Source organism: Rhinoderma darwinii, chromosome 1, assembly GCF_050947455.1.
Source record: "Rhinoderma darwinii isolate aRhiDar2 chromosome 1, aRhiDar2.hap1, whole genome shotgun sequence".
Classification (NCBI taxonomy): domain Eukaryota; kingdom Metazoa; phylum Chordata; class Amphibia; order Anura; family Rhinodermatidae; genus Rhinoderma; species Rhinoderma darwinii.
Window position 1 is genome coordinate 652,390,922 of NC_134687.1, and position 22,324 is coordinate 652,413,245.

At 49.0% G+C, this 22,324-nt stretch overlaps 1 pseudogene; it reads left to right on the forward strand.

The window, feature by feature from the left end:
* Positions 1-22,324, forward strand: part of LOC142700497 (uncharacterized) — a 330,989-nt pseudogene that overhangs the window by 47,367 nt on the left and 261,298 nt on the right.

The window sequence follows — 22,324 nt, forward strand, 5'->3', positions numbered from 1 at the left end:
GAGGGAAGAAGAAAGCCGTCTAATTTTATCATCCAGGATGGTGGTACCCGCACCGTTGACGCTGGCTTCCATTAATGTCGCCAGCATTAAGTCAGATACGGCTAAATTTGCAGCCTTTTATTTTCTCAGCCGAGTTGAAGCTGACGTTTTGTTATTGCAAGAGACCAGACTGTCACTTTTGGCAGATGTCGTAAAAGCCAGGAGGGATTGGCGACGTGGACCCTCCTACTGGTCTCTTGCGGCTGAGCCATATAGCAGTGTGGCGGTTCTTTTCACCGCATCGGTAAAATGCAGACGGATGATAGAATTAGAAATTGGTAGGTGCCTGATTTTAGATGTTCTCATGAAGGGACAAGAATTAAGGCTAATTAACATCTATGGTCACCAAACAAAGTGGGACCAAAAAAGTATCTTTATGAGGATTAAGCCTTTCCTTTTTTCCAGTCGGCAGGTCATCTTTGGAGGGGATTTTAACACTATCGTTAGACCCCGTGATAGAGGAGGTTCCAAAGATAGACTGGGCTATGATAGCGTGGCCTTAAATAGCATAGCTAGCGAGGCTCGCCTGGTGGATGTCCACATTAGGCATACCCCAGGTCACCCCGGGTTCACCTATCAAAGAGGTAGTTGTAGGTCTAGGATAGACAGGTTTTTTTTTTGAAGGAGGAAGCCATCTCTTCACCACTGTCCGTTGTTGAGGTGGAATTCTCCGACCACTGTATAATTTTGTTTTCTCTGGACATTGCAGAATCCCTCTGGATGGGACGAGGTATCTGGAGGCTGAATTCCACTCTCCTGGAAGAAGCAGAGATAAGACAGGCCTTTGAGGATTTTCTTCAGGACCAGGTACCTTTGTTGGATCTAGGTGGCACTAAGTCAGAGTGGTGGGAGTTGTTCAAATATCGGGTGGCAGGATTTTTCCGCCGGCTTTCAGGCCTCAGGTCCATGAGCAGGTACCGCCAGTATCAGGATCTGAGGAGGAAACTCGAACATCTGGTCTCGGCCGGAGGTAGCCAGGTGGAGATCTCCAGGGTGAAAGCGTTGCTCAAGAGGTGTCAGTATGATAGGCACGCATCTTTGGTTCTTGAGAGGGATTTCGGGAGGTACCGCTCGCCCGACCCCTACAGGAACTGTAAGATGTTAGTGAGTCGTAAAATAGTGACTGGACTAATAGACAGTGCAGGGTCCCTGAGGAGATCCAAGTCAGGGATTCTGGAGATCGTTAGATCCTTCTACTCTCACCTTTTGGGTAAGCAGGATCCAGACCGAGAGGAGATGTCGGCTTTCCTGGCTGAAACTGTTCCCGAGCCAGGAGAGGATTCCTCTCTTAATGTTTTGATAGAGCCAATCAAAGAAGAGGAAGTAATGCTGGCGATTGACGGGCTAGGTCTGAAAAAATCGCCAGGGCCGGATGGCTTAACATCCGAATTCTATAAGACTGTAAAGGATCTGCCAGGCACAGCGGAGTTAACGCCCATAGGTAATCAGTCGGCACCTGAGTATATGTGTCTGAGACTGACTCCAGCTTCCACCACTCAGGCTGGCAGGCTTAGGAGTGGGAGAGCCTATCGCAGCCTGGCCAGACTCAGCTAGCTCCCGCCCTCTGTCTATTTATACCTGCCTTTCCTGTTCCTCCAGTGCTTGTGATTCTTCTCGTGTGGTTTCCTGGCCCAGCTACAGCTCCTGACTACTTGATCCTGCTCCTGGCTTACTGACTACTCTTCTGCTCTGCGTTTGGTACCTCGTACACTCCTGGTTTGACTCGGCTCGTTCACCTCTCTTGTTGCTCGCGGTGTTGCCGTGGGCAACTGCCCCATTTCCCTAGCTTTGTGTACCCTTGTCTGTTACGTGCACTTACTGAGCGTAGGGACTGCCGCCCAGTTGTACCCCGTCGCCTAGGGTGGGTCGTTGCAAGTAGGCAGTGACAGAGTGGCGAGTAGATTAGGGCTCACTTGTCCGTTTCCCTACCCCTATCATTACATAATCACAAGCCCGTTACCTAGTCTACCCTGGTCCCTGTGTCTACTATGGACCCCCTTGAGACCCTGGCCCAGCAAATGCAGGGTCTCTCCCTACAGGTCCAGGCCCTGGCTCAGAGGGTCAACCAGCCTGACACTACCATGGTAGTGCCCCTCACCTCACCCCTTGAACCCCACCTCAAGTTGCCTGATCGGTTCTCAGGGGACCGGAGGATTTTTCTCTCCTTTCGGGAGAGTTGTCGGCTTTACTTTCGCTTAAAGCCTTACTCCTCAGGTTCTGAGAGCCAGCGGGTGGGTATAATTATGTCCCGGCTCCAGGAAGGGCCCCAAGAGTGGGCCTTCTCCTTGGCTCCTGACGCCCCTGAACTTTCCTCCGTTGATCGTTTCTTTTCTGCTCTCGGACTCATTTATGATGAGACTGACAGGACTGCCTTTGCCGAGAGTCAGCTGGTGACCTTACGTCAGGGTAAGAGACCTGTTGAGGAGAGGACTTGGGTAGCCGCCCGGGATGTTCACGCTGGGGTATTGGTCAGGAAGTTCCACCTTCGTTTCCCCAATAAACCAGGTCCACTTAGAAAGGGTCCGGTGGTCCCTCATAAAAGGGGGGGTACTGTAAAGGATCTGCCAGGCACAGCGGGGTTAACGCCCATAGGTAATCAGTCGGCACCTGAGTCTATGTGTCTGAGACTGACTCCAGCTTCCACCACTCAGGCTGGCAGGCTTAGGAGTGGGAGAGCCTATCGCAGCCTGGCCAGACTCAGCTAGCTCCCGCCCTCTGTCTATTTATACCTGCCTTTTCTGTTCCTCCGTGCTTGTTATTCTTCTCGTGTGGTTTCCTGGCCCAGCTACAGCTTCTGACTATTTGATCCTGCTCCATATTGACCCCGGCTTACTGACTACTCTCCTGCTCTGCGTTTGGTACCTCGTACACTCCTGCTTTGACTCGGCTCGTTCACCTCTCTTGTTGCTCACTGTGTTGCCGTGGGCAACTGCCCCATTTCCCTTAGCTTTGTGTACCCTTGTCTGTTTGTCTCGTGCACTTACTGAGCATAGGGACCGCCGCCCAGTTGTACCCCGTCGCCTAGGGCGGGTCGTTGCAAGTAGGCAGGGACAGAGTGGCGGGTAGATTAGGGCTCACTTGTCCGTTTCCCTACCCCTATCATTACAAAGACCTTTAAAGGAACCCTAGTTCCCCTCTTGATATCGGTGTTTAATGAGTGTCTATCCTCGGGCACTCTGCCGAGGTCAATGAGGAGGTCAGCTTTGATTGTTCTATCAAAGGGTAAGGATTCGACTCGTATTGAGAATTGGCGTCCCATAGCGTTCCTCAATACGGAGAGAAAGGTTCTCGCCAAGGTGCTGTTTAATCGGTTGGTGAAATTTGCACCCCGGCTCCTTTCACCTGTCCAGCATTGTTCCGTTCCAGGCCGCAGCACATTTAGTGCTTTCCTCAGTGTCAGAAATTCTGGCCAGTGGAAGGGGTACGTCCTGTCCTTGGACCAGGCCAAAGCGTTTGACCGGGTGAATCATGAGTATCTATGGTCGGTCCTTCTGAGGTATGGCCTGCCGGGTTAATTTGTCAATTGGCTCCAGACCTTATACGCTGGGGCAGAGACTTTTGCACTGGTTAACGGTTGGGTTGGAACCCCCTTTGAGGTTGGGTCTGGTCTCCGCCAGGACTGTCCTCTGAGTCCCTTGCTATATGTGTTCGCGATTGACCCTTTTCTTAGAAGGGTTGACCGTGGACCATTGGCGGGGATCGGGATCAGCTTGGAAGGGCCATAAACCACTCAGAGGGTGGTTGCATACGCGGATGACGTCTCCATCTTCGTCTCCTCGCAAGGGGAGGCGGAGTGGGTGATGTCAGAAGTGGAATGTTACTCGCGGGCATCTGGGTCCAAGATTAACCGTGACAAGTGTGAGAGTCTCTGGCTGGGAGGAGGAGATTCTAGTTTTGGTCTCCTGGACACCGTTCCTGAGCCTCAGGGGTCTTCAAAGATCTTAGGAGTGGAATTTGGCCCGGGTGATTATCCCAAGAAAAACTGGGATGGCAGGCTAAACTTAGTTGCCCAGAAGGTCGTCCAATGGAAGGGTTGGTCCTTAACCCTTAGAGAAATGGTTCATTTGGCCAAAGCTTACCTGATGCCCATGTTGCTCTACCTTGGCAGTGTGTGCATCTTGGTGGATTCTCTCCTGCAGGGAGTGGTTTCAGCCCTTCTTCCAGGAATGGGAGAGAGGAGGCCAAGTGAAAGACCGGCGTACACCCCACGGGCATCTCCCGGCTTATGCCGCCCTGGTTTTGAAGATGGTGCGCCGGTGGGGTCTGGAGGTGTGGGAGATCGGGCCATACCGAGAAAATTTCTCGACAGAAGGGTTCTGATGACCCACTTCCAGAAGCCCCTGGCACTCAAAGACTGCCCAAGTAGTGACCTCGGGGAGGGATTAAAACTTTTAAATTCAGTGAGGATTCCCCAGAAGTTTTGGGATCTGGCTTGGCGCTGCTTCCACGGGAGACTGTATGTGAGGGGCAATCTGAAGTACAGAAACACTGATGACAGAGGAAGTCCTCGGGAGGAGTGTAGCAATACACTGGAGAGTATGGAACATTTCCTGCTTCATTGCCACTTTAATGCAGAGGTATATAAAAGGGTGGGTACCTCCATCGGCTGGCCCGGCTTATCCAACCTCTCCTATGCCGGGTGGGCTTATGGGATGTTCAGAGACCTAGGTGGTAGGGACCGTAACACTTCCTTTTTAGTTAGCATACTGGTTAGGCACTTTACTTGGAATGCACTGTGTTTAGTATCTACGCAGAGCAAAATCCTCCGGGTTGATGAGGTCGTAGGGAATATCATCGGTGACCTGGTGAAGGTGCGTTCTTTGGAGGTCGATAGACTGGGAGCACCCAAAGCCTCTCGCTTATGGAGGGGCTTTTCATTTAGGGTGCCTTAGGGTATCGGCCTTCAGGGCGGGGGGGCTCGTCTGGGGGCGTTTGCCCTCGTTCCGGCACATAAAACGAAGCGATAGGGAGAGTAATAGGGAAAGGAGGGTAAGTTACGGCTAGATTAAACATAGGGTAAGAGAAGGGACAGCAATAGGGGAAAGCGATAGGGGAAGCGATAGGGAAAGTGTCGGCATGGGTGGGACCTGGCCTTGGGGGGGTCGGGTGGGTCTCTTTTCTCCTTCCTTCTGGTGGTAGGCTGGTTTAGTGCACTTCAGGTTTTTGTTTTTTGATACATAAAGGCAGTATAAAGGCTTACAGGAACCGAACTTGGTGCTTTCGGGTTGTGGTTTTGTTGTTTCGTTGCTATGAATATGTGAGGGATAGTGAAAGGGGTTTATATAGGTTGGGTGGGGGAATTGGGGGGAGTGGGGAGGGGTGTGGTTAAAGTTTAATTTCCCGCTCAGGCCCGGACTATGCAGAACATGAGAAGACATGGGGCGAGGGTCTGAGTGGGAGGTTTAGGGTCAGGTGGTGGAGGCCAACGCCAGGACTAAGCGGACATGAGAGGACATGGGGCGGGGTGTTGGCCTGGTGTGGTGATGGGTTAGTTTAGATAGAGTTAGGGTCAGTATATTAATATAAAAAAATTAAATATATATATATATATATATATATATATATATATATATATATATATATAAAAAAATAAATAAATATAAAAAAATAAATAAAAATGTAAGGGTGTATATAATGTGTGCGGTGTATGGTGTTTCACCATGTATATAGGTATGTATGCCGGGGGTTTGACACATTTCCGGCTGATTGTTTCAAATGAGTACGGAAGGGAGTGAGTGGGGGTGAGTGGATTCTGGTGGGAGTGCAAATGGATGAGGGAATTGGCCAAGACCAGGGATGGGAAAAAAATGCAGTAATGTATTTTGTGTATATATTGTATATATTGTTGTGATTTATGATATGTATTAGTTATGTTGTTATGTTTTTCTATTTTTCTAATAAAACAAAAAGTTTCAGGCTAAGATGAGGCTCCGACAGTAGACAGACACCCGGCAGGGGGCAACACAATAGATGCAGCAGAGAACATAACACGAGTCCAACTCTTGACCGCACAGGGGCACGGTAGCACAGTATACAGGCAGCAGGAACGTGTAACACTGGGAACTGGAAAACACTAGGAGACCATTTGCAATGACAAACTTAGATAACACAACAATGCTCAGGCAAGGATCAAGAGGGCAGAGCCCCTTTTATAGTTCAGCAGCATTCTGGGCTAATTGCAGATATTCTGCAACTGTGCACATACTGGCCCTGTAAGGCCGTGAGCGCGCCCTGCGGGAGACAGTGTCCAGACCAGGAAGTGAGTGGCGGCGTCTCTCAGGAGGGAGATGCTGCCGGGAACTCACTCGTCCATGGCTGCAGCTGTCAGAGGGTAAGTCAGGGCGACGGTCCGCGGACATAGACATTTCAGTATCCCCCCTCTTACGCCCCCTCTTCTTGGGGCCAGAGCGGGAGAGAAACTTCTTCACGAAGGCAGGAACATCAATGTTCTCCTCTGGCTCCCAAGACCTCTCCTCTGCACCAAATCCCCTCCAATCCACCAAATAAAACATCCTTCCTCCCACTTTCTTGGTGGCCAGGATCTCCCTCACCTCGAAAGTCCCTGACGAGCTGCCAGGAGCCACTGCGGAACTAGGAGTCCTGGAGTAGCGGTTCAGGACCACGGGCTTCAGCAGGGAGACATGGAAGGAGTTTGAGGGTAGGAGGCCGCCGAAGCTTGTAAGACACAGGATTCATTTGCAGCAGAATCTCGAAGGGTCCGAGGAACCTGGGGGCAAATTTGCAAGATGGCACCCTCAGCCGGATATTCTTGGAAGACAGCCAGAACTTAGTACCTGGAAGAAACTGGGGAGGTTCTCATCTTCTAGTGTCTGCCTTTTTCTTCATGCGGTCAACTGCCAGAAGAATAGAAGATGGGGTACGCTGCCATATCTGCAGGAAGTCCCTGAAGGTAGAGTCAGCTGCAGGCACCTGGGACATAGTGGAAACAGGAAGAGGTATTAGTGGATGTTGGCTGTAGACAATGAAGAACGGGCTGGAGGTGGTGGACTCACTAGTATGGTTGTTATAAGAGAACTCAGCCCAAGGAAGCAGCTGCACCCAGTCATCATGCTGCCTGGAGATAAAGTGCCGCAGGTAGTTCTCCATAATCTGATTGACCCTCTTGACTTGACCTTTGGTCTGGGGGTGGTAGGCCGAGGAGAAGTCCAACTTTATATTGAGGAGACCGCAAAGTGCTCTCCAGAACTTTGAGGTGAACTGAACCCCTCGATCCAAGACCATATGCAAAGGCAAGCCATGCAGACGGAAGATGTGTTGGACGAAGAGACCGGCCAGTCGGGAAACAGAAGGCAGACCAGTCAGTGGAACAAAATGAGCCATCTTGGAAAAGCGATCCACCACCACCCAGACCAACTCATCCATCAGAAAGAGGCAGATCTGTGACAAAGTCCATTGCAATATGTCGCCAGGGGGCATCAGGCACAGGCAGTGGTTGGAGCAGGCCAGCTGGTCTGGCAACTTTATTTGCTGCGCACACTGTACAGGATGAGACAAAGTCCGTGACGTCTTTGGGCAGCGTGGGCCACCAGAACTGACGGGCAATTAGGTCTCAGGTCTTATGGGCACCCGCCTGAACTGCCAGCATGGAACTGTGTCCTCAGCAAAGGATTCTTCCTCTGTCCGCCAGACATACAAAGGTCCTTCCCGGAGGAGTGTCTCTAACTAGCAGAGGGTTGACAGAGATGATGCAGGAAGGGTCAATGATATTCCGTGTGGACTCCATAGTGTCCTCTGTCTTAAACCACCTAGACAAGGCATCGGCCCTCACATTCTTGTCGGCAGGTCGGTAGTGGAGTTCAAACTGGAAACGAGCGAAGAACAGCGACCACCTGGCTTGACGGGGGTTCAGCCGTTGGTCCGTCTCAAGATAGGTGAGGTTCTTGTGGTCCGTGAAGACCAGGATTGGAGGAGCTGTGCCTTCTAGTAGATGTCTCCACTTCTGCAGAGCTAGCTTGATGGCCAGTAACTCCCGATCCCCAAGAAAAAAAGCTTAGAGTAGTAGCCACATACCACAGCCTTGCCTTTGGAACCTCCCTGGAACAGAAGTGCGCCAGCACCAACAGAGGAGGTGTCTATCTCAAACGAAAACTGAAGGGATACATCGGGATGATGAAGGATTGAGGCTGACGTGAAGGCCTTCTTTAAGCTCTTGAACACGGCTTCTGCTTCTGGAGTCCACACCTTGGCATTCATGCCCTCTTTGGTGAGGGTCGAGATGGGGGCTGTCAGTGAGGAGAAGTTTGGAATGAACAGCCGGTAGAAGTTGGCGAATCCCAGGAAGCGCTGTATAGCCCTTAATCCTTGGGGGCGTGGCCATGCCAAGACAGCTTTTACCTTCTCAGGATCCATTTTGAGACCCTGATCGGAGATGATGTAGCTCAGGAAGGGTAGAGACTTTCTCTCGAACACACACCTCTCCAGCTTGGCATATAAGTGATTCTCCCTTAATCGAAGCAAAACTTGGCAGACATGACACTGATGAGTTACTGGATCTGGGAAAAAAATCTAAATCGAGATACACCACAAGACAGACATATAGGAGATCACGGAAAATGTTATTGACGAACACTTGAAAGACCGTGGGGGCATTACAGAGGTAGAAGAACATAACCAGGTATTTGTAATGGCCATCACGTGTATTAAATGCAGTCTTCCACTCGTCACCCTGACGAATCCAGATTATATTGAAGGGGGCGCAGGTCTAGTTTGGAAAAAAGATTTGCCCCTCGTATGCGATCAAACAGTTCAGAGATTAAAGGCAATGGGTATCTGTTCTTTACCGTGATCTGGTTGAGATCCCGGTAGTCAATGCAGGGTCGGAGGGATCCGTCTTTCTTTTTCACAAAGAAAAACCTGGCCCCGGCCGGGGATGAGGATTTACGTATGAAGCCCCTCTCTAGATTCTCCTTAATATAGACAGACATTGACTGAGTTTCAGGTAAGGAGAGAGGGTATACTCTACCGCGAGGAGGGGACGAATCAGGAACCAAGTCAATAGGACAATCATACGCTCGATGTGTTGGCAACGTCTCTGCTTCCATCTTGTTGAAGACATTCGAGAACTGAAAGTAGCAAGAGGGCAACCCTGCCAATGACTGATGCGGAGGAGTCTGAGGCGAATGGATACCCCAGACAGCAGCTGAAGCACTTGGGACCCCACTGGAGAACCTCTCCGGAGTTCTAATCCAGGACTGGGGTGTGTAGACGGAGCCAAGGCAAACCCAGCATCACCGGGTTGACGGCCTTGGGTAGAAGAAACAAAGATGAGCTCCGAATGAAGGGCTCCCACTTGAAGCCTCAGCTGTTTGGTTACAAACAATATTGGGTCGGGCAGCGGCAATCCATCTACTGAGGCAGCGATCAATGGCTTCTCCAGAAGGGTAGTGGGCAAGTGAAGAAGATCCACAAGGTCTTTGCGTATAAAATTGGCTGCAGAGTCCAGATACGCAGAGACTCAATGCGTTTTTTCACCCGACATTATGGTCACGGGAATGGACAATTTAGATGAACGTCCTTCTTTATCCAAGGTTGTTTCTCCTACCAACCCTAGGCTTGGGGGCTTTTGAGAACACAGACGCATAATATGGCCTCTTAGGCCGCAATATAGACAGAGTCCCGAGGTGCGTCTGCATTGTCTCTCCTGTGTAAATAGCTTAAACTGGTCCATCCTCACAGACTCCTGAGGATGGTCATCATCTGAGGCCAGCATGGGTTGCTGAAAAGTAGAGACCAGACTAGGGAATCCTCCCTCCCGACGAGCTTCTTGGAGCCGTTCTCGGATCCTTATAATCAATCCGGGTGGCTAGAAGGATGTCATCCAGGATAGACGGTAGATCTCGAGCGGCAAGCTCGTTCTTAATCTTAGAAGACAGTCCCAGCAAGAACGTAGCCACCACGGCCTCATTGTTCCACAACAGTTCTCCCACAAGGGTGCGGAAGTGGATGGCATACTCGCCCACAGATGTGTTTCCAGAGCGTCGGTTCAGCAAGGAGGCGGCTGCAGACGAGACTCGTCCAGGCTCCTCAAATACTGTGCGAAATGTCTGGATGAACCCCTGGAACTCATGGTTCTTTGGTCCTTGTCTCTTCCAGATAGGATTCGCCCATGCAATGGCCCTGCCAGTGAGGAGAGAGATGATGAAAGCAACCCTTGCGCCATCAGACGAGAATGCCCTTGCATACAGGCTGAAGTAGATATGGCATCGGTTCAAAAATCCACGGCAGGTCCCTGCGTCTCCATTATAGCAATCAGGAAGTGGCAAAGAAAATCGGGGATCAACACTGCCAGGAGGTGTAGTCAGAGGATCAACACTGCCAGGAGGTGTAGTAGGAAGAACGGCAGCTCGCACCTCCTGCCGACGTGCGAGAATGTCCAAGGCCTGGAGGACTTGGTCCCGTCGAGACCGGAGGTCTAACATAACCGCCCGCATCTCCTGTGACGTCATCTTGGTCTTGGATCGACCAGCGGGGTCCATGGCCTGAGCGTACTGTCACGGTGCGAGGTGTGGACCCACTGGGCCGCACCATGTAGTGGAATAGCAGCTGGCCAAACAGGTACAATGCATTGTCTATAGTTCAGAAAGGGTATCTGAGGAAATGTAGACAATAGCGGTGGATTCAGTCGAAGATGAGGCTCCGACAGTAGACAGACACCCGGCGGGGTGCAACACAATAGATGCAGCGGAGAACACAACACGACTCCAACTCTTGACGGCACAGGGGCACGGTAGCACAGGATACAGGGTGCAGGCAGCAGGAACAAGTAACACTGGGAACTGGAAAACACTAAGAAACCATTTGCAATGACAAACTTATGTAACACAACAACGCTCAGGCAAGAATCAAGAGGACAGAGCCCCTTTTATACTCCATCAGCATTCTGGGCTAATTGCAGATATTCTGCAACTGTGCGTGCACTGGTCCTTTAAGGCCGTGCGGACGCGTGCGCCCTGCGGGAGACCGTGTCCGAACCAGGAAGTGAGTGCCGGCATATCTCAGGAGTGAGATGCCGCTGGGAACCCACTAGTCCATGGCCACGGCCATCAGAGGGACGACGGTCCGCGGCCATAGACGTTACAGTATCCCCCTCTTATGCCCCCACTTCTTGGGGCCAGAGCGGGAAAGAAACTTCTTCACGAGGGAAGGAGCATCAATGTTCTCCTCTGGCTCCCAAGACCTCTCCTCTAGACCAAATCCCCTCCAATCCACCAAATAAAACATCCTTCCTCCCACTTTCTTGGTGGCCAGGATCTCCCTCACCTCGAAAGTCTCTGATGAGCCGCCAGGAGCCACTGCGGAACTAGGAGACCTGGAGTACCGGTTCAGGACCACGGGCTTCAGCAGGGAGACATGGAAGGAGTTTGTGATCTTGAGGGTAGGAGGCAGCCAAAGCTTGTAAGACACAGGATTCATTTGCAGCAGAATCTCGAAGGGTCCGAGGAACCTGGGGGCAAATTTGCAAGATGGCACCCTCAGCCAGATATTCTTGGAAGACAGCCAGAAGTTAGTACCTGGAAGAAACTGGGGAGGTTCTCATCTTCTAGTGTCTGCCTTTTTCTTCATGCGGTCAACTGCCAGAAGAATAGAAGATGGGGTACGCTGCCATATCTGCAGAAAGTCCCTGAAGGTAGAGTCAGCTGCAGGCACCTGGGACATAGTGGAAACAGGAAGAGGTATTAGTGGATGTTGGCTGTAGACAATGAAGAACGGGCTGGAGGTGGTGGACTCACTAGTATGGTTGTTATAAGAGAACTCAGCCCAAGGAAGCCGCTGCACCCAGTCATCATGCTGCCTGGAGATAAAGTGCCGCAGGTAGTTCTCCATAATCTGATTGACCCTCTTGACTCGACCATTGGACTGGGGGTGGTAGGCCGAGGAGAAGTCCAACTTTACATTGAGGAGACAGCAAAGTGCTCTCCAGAACTTTGAGGTGAACTGAACCCCTCGATCCAAGACAATATGCAAAGGCTAGCCATGTAGATGGAAGATGTGTTGGACGAAGAGACCGGCCAGTCGGGAAGCAGAAGGCAGACCAGTCAGTGGAACAAAATGAGCCATCTTGGAAAATCGATCCACCACCACCCAGACCACACTGCATCCAGCAGAAAGAGGCAGATCTGTGACAAAGTCCATTGCAATATGTCACCAGGGGGCATCAGGCACAGGCAGTGGTTGGAGCAGGCCAGCTGGTCTGGCAACTTTATTTGCTGCGCACACCGTACAGGAGGAGACAAAGTCTGTGACGTCTTTGGGCAGCGTGGGCCACCAGAACTGACGGGCAATTAGGTCTCAGGTCTTATGGGCACCCGCGTGAACTGCCAGCATGGAACTGTGTCCTCAGCAAAGGATTCTTCCTCTGTCTGCCAGACATACAAAGGTCCTTCCCAGAGGAATGTCTCTAACTAGCAGAGGGTTGACAGAGATGATGCAGGAAGGGTCAATGATATTCCGTGTGGACTCCGTAGTGTCCTCTGTCTTAAACCACCTAGACAAGGCATCGGTCCTCACATTCTTGTCGGTAGGTCGGTAGTGGAGTTCAAACTGGAAACGAGCGAAGAACAGCGACCACCTGGCTTGACGGGTTCAGCCGTTGGTCCGTCTCAAGATAGGTGAGGTTCTTGTGGTCCGTGAAGACCAGGATTGGAGGAGCTGTGCCTTCTAGTAGATGTCTCTACTTCTGCAGAGCTTGCTTGATGGCCAGTAACTCCCGATCCCCAAGAAAAAAAGCTTAGAGTAGTAGCCACATACCACAGTCTTGCCTTTGGAACCTCCCTGGAACAGAAGTGCGCCAGCACCAACAGAGGAGGTGTCCACCTCAAACGAAAACTGAAGGGATACATCGGGATGATGAAGGATTGAGGCTGACGTGAAGGCCTTCTTTAAGCTCTTGAACACGGCTTCTGCTTCTGGAGTCCACACCTTGGCATTCATGCCCTTTTTGGTGAGGGTTGAGATGGGGGCTGTCAGTGAGGAGAAGTTTGGAATGAACAGCCGGTAGAAGTTGGCGAATCCCAGGAAACGCTGTATAGCCCTTAATCCTTGGGGGCGTGGCCATGCCAAGACAGCTTTTACCTTCTCAGGATCCATTTTGAGACCCTGATCGGAGATGATGTATCCCAGGAAGGGTAGAGACTTTCTCTCGAACACGCACTTCTCCAGCTTGGCATATAGGTGATTCTCCCTTAATCGAAGTAAAACTTGGCAGACATGAATCTGATGAGTTACTGTATCTGGGAAAAAAAATTTAAATCGAGATACACCACAACACAGACATATAGGAGATCACGGAAAATGTTATTGACGAACTCTTGAAAGACCATGGGGGCATTACAGAGGTAGAAGAACATAACCAGGTATTTGTAATGGCCATCACGTGTATTAAATGCAGTCTTCCACTCGTCACCCTGACGAATCCGGATTATATTGAAGGGGGCGCAGGTCTAGTTTGGAAAAAAGATTTGCCCCTCATATGCGATCAAACAGTTCAGAGATTAAAGGCAATGGGTATCTGTTCTTTACCGTGATCTGGTTGAGATCCCGGTAGTCAATGCAGGGTCAGAGGGATCCGTCTTTCTTTTTCACAAAGAAAAACCTGGCCCCGGCCGGGGATGAGGATTTACGTATGAAGCCCCTCTCTAGATTCTCCTTAATATAGACAGACATTGACTGGGTTTCAGGTAAGGAGAGAGGGTATACTCTACCGCGAGGAGGGGACGAATCAGGAACCAAGTCAATAGGACAATCATACGCTCGATGTGTTGGCAACGTCTCTGCTTCCATCTTGTCGAAGACATTCGAGAACTGAAAGTAGCAAAAGGGAAACCCTGCCAATGACCAGACAGCAGATATACCCCAGAAAGCAGTTGAAGCACTTGGGACCCCACTGGAGAACCTCTCCGGAGTTCCAATCCAGGACTGGGGTGTGTAGACGGAGCCAAGGCAAACCCAGCAGCACCGGGCTGACGGCCTTGGGTAGAAGAAACAAAGATGAGCTCCGAATGAAGGGCTCTCACTTGAAGCCTCAGCTGTTTGGTTACAAGCAATATTGGGTCGGGCAGCGGCAATCCATCTACTGAGGCAGCGATCAATGGCTTCTCCAGAAGGGTAGTGGGCAAGTGAAGAAGATCCACAAGGTCTTTGCGTTTAAAATTGGCTGCAGAGCCAGAGTCCAGATACGCAGAGACTCAATGCGTTTTTTCGCCGGACATTATGATCACGGGAATGGACAATTTAGATGAACGTCCTTCTTTATCCAAGGTTGTTTCTCCTACCAACCCTAGGCTTGGGGGCTTTTGAGAACACAGACGCATAATATGGCCTCCTAGGCCGCAATATAGACATAGTCCCGAGGTGCGTCTGCATTGTCTCTCCTCTGTAAATAGCTTAAACTGGTCCATCCTCACAGACTCCTGAGGATGGTCATCATCTGAGGCCAGCATGGGTTGCTGAAAAGTATGGACCGGACTAGGGAGTCCTCCCTCCCGACGAGCTTCTTGGAGCCGTTCTCGGATCCTTATAATCAATCCGGGTGGCCAGAAGGATGTCATCCAGGATAGACGGTAGATCTCGAGAGGCAAGCTCGTTCTTAATCTTAGAAGACAGTCCCAGCAAGAACGTAGCCACTACGGCCTCATTGTTCCACAACAGTTCTCCCACCAGGGTGCGGAAGTGGATGGCATACTCGCCCACAGATGTGTCTCCAGAGTGTCGGTTTAGCAAGGAGGCGGCTGCAGACGAGACTCGTCCAGGCTCCTCAAATACTGTGCGAAATGTCTGGACGAACCCCTGGAAGTCAGATGTCTCTGGTCCTTGTCTCTTCCAGATAAGATTCGCCCATGCAATGGCCCTGCCAGTGAGGAGAGAGATGATGAAAGCGACCCTTGCACCATCAGACGAGAATGCCCTTGCATACAGGCTGAAGTAGATCTGGCATTGGTTCAAAAATCCACGGCAGGTACCTGCGTCTCCATCATAGCAATCAGGAAGTAGCAAAAAAAATCGGGGATCAACACTGCCAGGAGGTGTAGTCAGAGGATCAACACTGCCAGGAGGTGTAGTAGGAAGAACGGCAGCTCGCACCTCCTGCCGACGTGCGAGAATGTCCAAGGCCTGGAGGAGTTGGTCCTGTCGAGACCGGAGGTCTAACATAACCGCCTGCATCTCCTGTGACATCATCTTGGTCTTGGATCGACCAGCGGGGTCCATGGCCTGAGCGTACTGTCACGGTGCGGGATGTGGACCCACTGGGCCGTACCATGTAGTGGAATAGCAGCTGTCCAAACAGGTACAATGCATTGTCTATAGTTCAGAAAGGGTATCTGAGGCAATGTAGACAATAGCGGTGGATTCAGGCGAAGATGAGGCTCCGACAGTAGACAGACACCTGGCGGGGTGCGACACAATGGATGCAGCGGAGAACACAACACGACTCCAACTCTTGACGGCACAGGGGCACGGTAGCACAGGATACAGGGTACAGGCAGCAGGAACAAGTAACACTGGGAACTGGAAAACACTAAGAGACCATTTGCAATGACAAACTTATGGAACACAACAACGGTCAGGCAAGGATCAAGAGGACAGAGCCCCTTTTATACTCCAGCAGCATTCTGGGCTAATTGCAGATATTCTGCAACTGTGCGTGCACTGGTCCATTAAGGCCGTGCGGACGCATGTGCCCTGCGGGAGACTGTGTCCGAACCAGGAAGTGAGTGCCGGCATATCTCAGGAGTGAGATGCCGCTGGGAACTCACTCGTCCATGGCCACGGCCGTCAGAGGGACGACGGTCTGCGGCCATAGACGTTACAGTATCCCCCTCTTATGCCCCCTTTTCTTGGGGCCAGAGCGGGAGAGAAACTTCTTCACGAGGGAAGGAGCATCAATGTTCTCCTCTGGCTCCCAAGACCTCTCCTCTAGACCAAATCCCCTCCAATCCACCAAATAAAACATCCTTCCTCCCACTTTCTGGTGGCCAGGATCTCCCTCACCTCGAAAGTCACTGACGAGCCGCCAGGAGCCACTGCGGAACTAGGAGACCTGGAGTAGCGGTTCCAGACCATGGGCTTCAGCAGGTAGACATGGAAGGAGTTTGGAATCTTGAGGATAGGAGGCAGCCAAAGCTTGTAAGACACCGGATTCATTTGCAGCAGAATCTCGAAGGGTCCGAGGAACCTGGGGGCAAATTTGCAAGATGGCACCCTCAGCCAGATATTCTTGGAAGACAGCCAGAAGTTAGTACCTGGAAGAAACTGGGGAGGTTCTCATCTTCTAGTGTCTGCCTTTTTCTTCATGCGGTCAACTGCCAGAAGAATAGAAGATGGGGTACGCTGCCATATCTGCAGAAAGTCCCTGAAGGTAGAGTCAGCTGCAGGCACCTGGGACATAGTGGAAACAGGAAGAGGTATTCGTGGATGTTCGCCGTAGACAATGAAGAACGGGCTGGAGGTGGTGGACTCACTAGTATGGTTGTTATAAGAGAACTCAGCCCAAGGAAGCAGCTGCACCCAGTCATCATGCTGCCTGGAGATAAAGTGCCGCATGTAGTTCTCTATAATCTGATTGACCCTCTTGACTTGACCATTGGACTGTGGATGGTAGACCAAGGAGAAGTCCAACTTTACACCGAGGAGACCGCAGAGTGCTCTCCAGAAATTTGAGATGAACTGGACCCCTCGATCCGAGACAATATGCAGAGGCAAGCCGTGTAGACGGAAGATGTGTTGGACGAAGAGACTGGCCAGTTGGGAAGAAGAAGGCAGACCAGTCAGTGGAACAAAATGAGCCATCTTTGAAAATCGATCCACCCCAACCCAGACCACACTGCATCCAGCAGAAACAGGCACATCTGTGACAAAGTCCATTGAAATATGTCGCCAGGGGGCATCAGGCACAGGCAGTGGTTGGAGCAGGCCAGCTGGTCTGGAGTGGGCAACCGGAGGAGAAAAGGTCTGTGACGTCTTTAAGCAGCGTCGCCCACCAGAACTGACGGGCAATTAGGTCTCGGGTCTTACGGGCACCCGCGTGACATTCCAGCTTGGAACTGTGTCCCTAGCGAAGGATTCTTCCTCTTTCTGCCAGACGTACAAAGGTCCTTCCCAGAGGAATGTCTCTAACTAGCAGAGGGTTGACAGAGATGATGCAGGAAGGGTCAATGATATTCTGTGGGGACTCCATAGTGTCCTCTGTCTCAAACGACCTAGACAAGGCATCGGTTCTCACATTCTTGTCGGCAGGTCGGTAGTGTAGTTCAAACTGGAACCGAGCGAAGAACAGCGACCACCTGGCTTGACAGTGGTTCAGCCGTTGGGCCGTCTGGAGATAGGTGAGGTTCTTGTGGTCCGTGAAGACCAGGATTGGATGAGCTGCACCTTCTAGTAGATGTCTCCACTCCTGCAGAGCCAGCTTGATGGCCAGTAACTCCCGATCCCCAATCGAGTAGTTGTGCTCTGCGGGAGAAAAAAGCTTAGAGTAATAGCCACATACCACAGTCTTGCCTTTGGAACCTCTCTTGAACAGAAGTGCACCAAAACCAACAGAGGAGGCGTCCACCTTCAACGAAAACTGTAGGACACATCGGGATAATGAAGGATTGAGGCTGACGTGAAGGCCTCCTTTAAGCTCTTGAAATGCGGGAGACAGTGTCCGGACCAGGAAGTGAGTGTAGGCGTCTCTCAGGACGGAAATGCCACCGGTAAATCACTTATCCATGGCCGCGGCCGTCAGAGGGTAAGTCAGGAAAACGGCCCATGGCCATAGACGTTACAGTTACCATATGTAGAATGTATATGTATGCAATTATGAGGGGAACGCCTACTCTCATTTCCTTATAAATAAATATGAATTTACCTCTCCCAGGGGCAGAGACTGTTTTGAACACCGACGCTTAGTTTCATGGTCTCTCTCAGATCCACCAGTGATGGAGCATTAATTAATTTGGAACTCATAGACAAATGCAGATATTGTCCAAAGTTAAGGGACAAAGTAAATTCTGCAGCGACAACTTTTATTGGCAACAGCATCTGTGTCTTTGTGCTCCTGCTCCCCCTCCCCTCTTCAAAGACTTCTATTGAAACAGAATATGTGTCTTTGTGCTCCTGCTCCATCCTTCTGCTTTCCCTACCTTTTTCATTGACTTCTAGAAGCAGCAGCGTCCGTGTGTCTCTCACCTAGTGGCACTAACTTCACATAAAATTTTCATGGATAAAACAGCTAAATTATAACAGTAAGTAAATTACAAAGTTGATATATATCCGGTATACTATTAGATTACCACAAGTTGTTTGAAAAGTTAGTGTCCATTTAAAGCGGACATGTTCCAAAAAGCTATTTAGTATATAGTAGATTACAACAGAGATCTGATTGCTTGATATTGCAGCCTGAGGCTGTACTACGGAAATATCCTGAAGACATGTCCCCTTGTGACTTGTGTGCAGAGTTGTCATGGGGACCTTGTGTGTTTTCTAATAGCTCCTCAATTCTTGTCCCAGGCTCATATTAAATATAGAACTATAATGAGGATCTTTCTTCTTAGCTGTTATTATTAGAAGATTTATAATGGAAGAACCAAATAAATGTCAAAGTACAAAGGAAATAACCAAAATGTATGTGTTTTTTCATTTCGATTGACTCCTAAAATGATGTTCAACCGGTTGAGGACTGCCCACTGTGTATATACGGTGCAGGTTCAAGTTTGCTTCCTGAGTGACTGAGCAGCTAAATGTCGAGTGCCCGGCCGTCAGAGACTGCCAGGGACCCTTAAAAGAAGACAAATGTGTTTTTTTACCACTTGTTTTCTCTGCACTCATGTACACAACGCTCAATAAGCGCTGCTGCCTCTATTGATTCTGGTGGTAATGTGACTGGCAACATGAGCGCCGAGATGCCGGTAGTAGGAGACTGCTGCTGTATCTAACTAGACCCAGCACAGCCCTATCAGTGACAATAGTCAGTATAACAGGGCTGATCTCCCCTGCTGTAAAGCGCCAGTTACAGAGGAAAAGTATAGTGTAAAGGAAATAAAGTTAAATAATAAAAGTTCCCCAAATGTATTTTCTGATCGAAAGACCATAAAAATAAAAGTTAAAAAACAAACAAAAATAAATTAAGAAAAAATTACACATAAACCCCTACCTTAACGCAATGTCACCTACATGTACGTAAAAAGTGTTAAAGGGAAGTATATAGCCGACACTTTACTGCAACAGGTGGAATCAAAGATCACTTTGATTCCGCCTGTTTAGCCCCTTAGATGCCATGGTCAATTGCAACTGCGGCATCTAAGGCTTTAGAAAAGGGGGCCGGCCCGCTCGGAAAGCTCATCAGTCCTCCTGCAATGCGATTGCACGGTGCTGATGGTTGTCATGGCAGCCTGGGGGCCTAATGAAGGCGCCCAGGTCTATCATTTCTGTACTCCCACTAAGCCCTGCCAGAGGCCTGTCAAAATAACGATATACCACTAAACATTAGCGTTGCAGTGCTTGTAAAAATACAAAAAGATAGAGAAACGGCGCTCCTCTAAGGTGATATCGTATGGATAACTTGATTCTATTTGTACTGATGTGATGAAGCTCACCTTATTTAGTATTGCAGTGTCGTTAGCACAACTTAACTTTGTAGCTTGTATGGTACTTGTTCTCCTTCGGTCTTAATCACACTGTGCTTGCCTCTGGAGCTAAACCGCGGTGAGTGGATCCATCTTGGGAAACCTCTTCCTCGTGGTGTCTTTAAATGAAACAAACTTGGAAAAAAGATGCTCCTTGGAACGGGCTCTCAGGCGTGAGTAATTTGCTTATTCCACGAAATCGTCGGTGTAAAACAATGATTTTATTTCAGATACAGAAAAAAAAAAAAAAAAATATAATAAAAGGCTGTACTGCAACGTGTTTCGACCTCGCACTGAGGTCTTCGCCAGGCATGTGAATTTTACTGCAAAACAACATCTTAAATAATCCAGTCGTGTGGTTCAAGTCCAGGTCAAACAATCAGGGTTAAAGTTAATTTTGGGAGTTTCATCACAGGTACGTATGTGTTAGTTACTTTCCCCCTTTTTATTAAGATAAGAGAAAAAAAAAAAAAACACTCCCAGTTATCTCTGTCTAATGTTATATTATGTTTCACTCAGTTTGATTTGAAGTATTATGCTGATGGTTTTTGCGGTTTTTACTCGGACTAAAAATGCTTTTTCATATATATATATACACTACCGTTCAAAAGTTTGGGGTCACCCAGACAATTTTGTGTTTTCCATGAAAACTCACACTTACACTACCGTTCAAAAGTTTGGGGTCACCCAGACAATTTTGTGTTTTCCATGAAAACTCACAATTATATTTATCAAATGAGTTGCAAAATGACTAGAAAATATAGTCAAGACATTGACAAGGTTAGAAATAATGATTTTTATTGAAATAATAATTTTCTCCTTCAAACTTTGCTTTCGTCAAAGAATGCTCCATTTGAAGCAATTACAGCATTGCAGACCTCTGGCATTCTAGCTGTTAATTTGCTGAGGTAATCGGGAGAAATTTCACCCAATGCTTCCAGAAGCCCCTCCCACAAGTTGGATTGGCTTGATGGGCACTTCTTGCGTACCATACGGTCAAGCTGCTCCCACAACAGCTCTATGGGGTTGAGATCTGGTGACTGCACTGGCCATTCCATTACAGATAGAATACCAGCTGCCTGCTTCTTCCCTAAATAGTTCTTGCATAATTTGGAGGTGTGATTTGGGTCATTGTCCTGTTGTAGGATGAAATTGGCTCCAATTAAGCGCTGTACACAGGGTATGGCATGGCGTTGCAAAATGGAGTGATAGCCTTCCTTATTCAAAATCCCTTTTACCTTGTACAAATCTCCCACTTTACCAGCACCAAAGCAACCCCAGACCATCACATTACCTCCACCATGCTTGACAGATGGTGTCAGGCACTCTTCCAGCATCTTTTCAGTTGTTCTGCGTCTCACAAATGTTCTTCTGTGTGATCCAAACACCTCAAACTTTGATTCGTCTGTCCATAACACTTTTTTCCAATCTTTCTCTGTCCAATGTCTGTGTGCTTTTGCTCATATTAATCTTTTCCTTTTATTAGCCAGTCTCAGATATGGCTTTTTCTTTGCCACTCTGCCCTGAAGGCCAGCATCCCGGAGTCGCCTCTTCACTGTAGACGTTGACACTGGCGTTTTGCGGGTACTATTTAATGAAACTGCCAGTTGAGGACCTGTGAGGCGTCTATTTCGCAAACTAGAAACTCTAATGTACTTGTCTTGTTGCTCAGTTGTGAAGCGGGGCCCCCCACTTCTCTTTCTACTCTGGTTAGAGCCTGTTTGTGCTGTCCTCTGAAGGGAGTAGTACACACCATTGTAGGAAATCTTCAGTTTCTTGGCAATTTCTCGCATGGAATAGCCTTCATTTCTAAGAACAAGAATAGACTGTCAAGTTTCACATGAAAGCGCTCTTTTTCTAGCCATTTTGAGAGTTTAATCGAACCCACAAATGTAATGCTCCAGATTCTCAACTAGCTCAAAGGAAGGTCAGTTTTATAGCTCCTCTAAACAGCAAAACTGTTTACAGCGGTGCTAACATAATTGCACAAGGGTTTTCAAGTGTTTTCTAATCATCCATTAGCCTGCTAACACAGTTAGCAAACACAATGTACCATTAGAACACTGCAGTGATGGTTGCTGGAAATGGGCCTCTATACACCTATGTAGATATTACATTAAAAACCAGACGTTTGCAGCTAGAATAGCCATTTACCACATTAACAATGTATAGAGTGTATTCCTGATTAATTTAATGTTATCTTCATTAAAAAAAACTGTGCTTTTCCTTCAAAAATAAGGACATTTCTAAGTGACCCTAAACTTTTGAACGGTAGTGTATATTTATCAAATGAGTTGCAAAATGACTAGAAAATATAGTCAAGACATTGACAAGGTTAGAAATAATGATTTTTATTGAAATAATAATTTTCTCCTTCAAACTTTGCTTTCGTCAAAGAATGCTCCATTTGCAGCAATTACAGCATTGCAGACCTTTGGCATTCTAGTATTTAATTTGCTTAGGTAATCGGGAGAAATTTTACCCCATGCTTCCAGAAGCCCCTCCCACAAGTTGGATTGGCTTGATGGGCACTTCTTGCGTACCATACGGTCAAGATGCTCCCACAACTCTATGGGGTTTAGATCTGGTGACTGCGCTGGCCACTCCATTACAGATACAATACCAGCTGCCTGCTTCTTCCCTAAATAGTTCTTGCATAATTT